Consider the following 1,278-nt stretch of genomic DNA (forward strand, 5'->3'; position numbering starts at 1 on the left):
CACAGTAAAACCCCATCTCTACTAAAAATACAAAAATTAGCTGGGCGTGGTGGCAGGTGCCTGTAGTCCCAGCTACTCGGGAGGCTGAGGCAGAAGAATGGCGTGAACCCGGGAGGCGGAGCTTGCAGTGAGCCGAGATCACGCCACTGCACTCTAGCCCGGGCAACAGCTATTTATTTATTTATCTCAAAAATAAATAAATAAATAAACATTTTATATTTTAATTTTTTTTTGTTAAAAACAGACACCTTCTTCTCTATGAAAACACCAAATGGCAGATGACGCTGGTGCAGCGGGGGAGCCCGGAGGCCCTGGGGGCCCTGGGATGGGGAACTGCGGTGGCGTCCACGGAGGCTTCGGCAGTGGCATCAGGGGCCGGGGTCGCAGCCGTGGACGGGGCCGGGGCCGAGGCCGTGGAGCTCACAGAGGAAAGGCAGAGGATAAGGAGTGGATGTCCCTCATCAAGCTGGGCCGCTTGGTCAAGGACATGAAATCCCTGGAGGAGATTTATATATTCTCCCTGCCCATTAAGGAATCTGAGATCATTGACTTTTTCCTGGGGCCTCTCTCAAGGACGAGGTTTTGAAGATTATGCCCATCCAGAAGAAGACCCATGCCGGCCAGTGCACCAGGTTCAAGGCATTTGTTGCCATCGGGGACTACAATGGACACGGCGGTCTGGGTGTTAAGTGCTCCAAGGAGGTGGCCACTGCCATCCGCGGGGCCATCATCCTGGCCAAGCTCTCCATCGTCCCCATGCGCAGAGGCTGCTGGGGGAAGGCAAGTCCCACACGGTCCCTTGCAAGGTGACAGGCCGCTGCTGCTCTGTGCTGGTGCACTTCATCTCTGCACCCAGGGGCACTGGCATCGTCTCAGCACTTGTGCTCTAGAAGCTGCTCATGACGGCTGGTATCGATGACTGCTACACCTCAGCCCAGGGCTGCACTGTCACCCTGGGCAACTTTGCCAAGGCCACCTTTGATGCCATCTCTAAGACCTACAGCTACCTGACTCCCTACCTCTGGAAGGAGACTGTATTCACTAAGTCTCCCTATCAGGAATTCACTGACCACCTCATCAAGACCCACACCAGAGTCTCACTGCAGCCGACCCAGACTCCAGCTGTGACTACAACATAGGGTTTTTATACAAGAAAAATAAAGTGAATTAAGCCTGAAAAAAGAAAAAGACACAAATGTACACATTAGCCTAGGCCTACACGGGGTCAAGATCATCAATATCACTGTCTCCCACCTTCCACCGTCACATCTCATCCCA

The 1,278-nt window shown here is 53.1% G+C and overlaps 2 pseudogenes; both read left to right on the forward strand.

Annotated features, from left to right (window-relative positions):
• Positions 1 to 271: 271 nt before the first annotated feature.
• LOC105517317 lies at positions 272 to 890 on the forward strand (annotated as a pseudogene).
• A 9-nt stretch (positions 891 to 899) lies between these two features.
• On the forward strand, positions 900 to 1,139 carry LOC105517160 (annotated as a pseudogene).
• Positions 1,140 to 1,278: the final 139 nt, after the last annotated feature.

The sequence above is a fragment of the Colobus angolensis genome, unplaced genomic scaffold (assembly GCF_000951035.1).
Source record: "Colobus angolensis palliatus isolate OR3802 unplaced genomic scaffold, Cang.pa_1.0 Scaffold3, whole genome shotgun sequence".
Lineage (NCBI taxonomy): Eukaryota > Metazoa > Chordata > Mammalia > Primates > Cercopithecidae > Colobus > Colobus angolensis.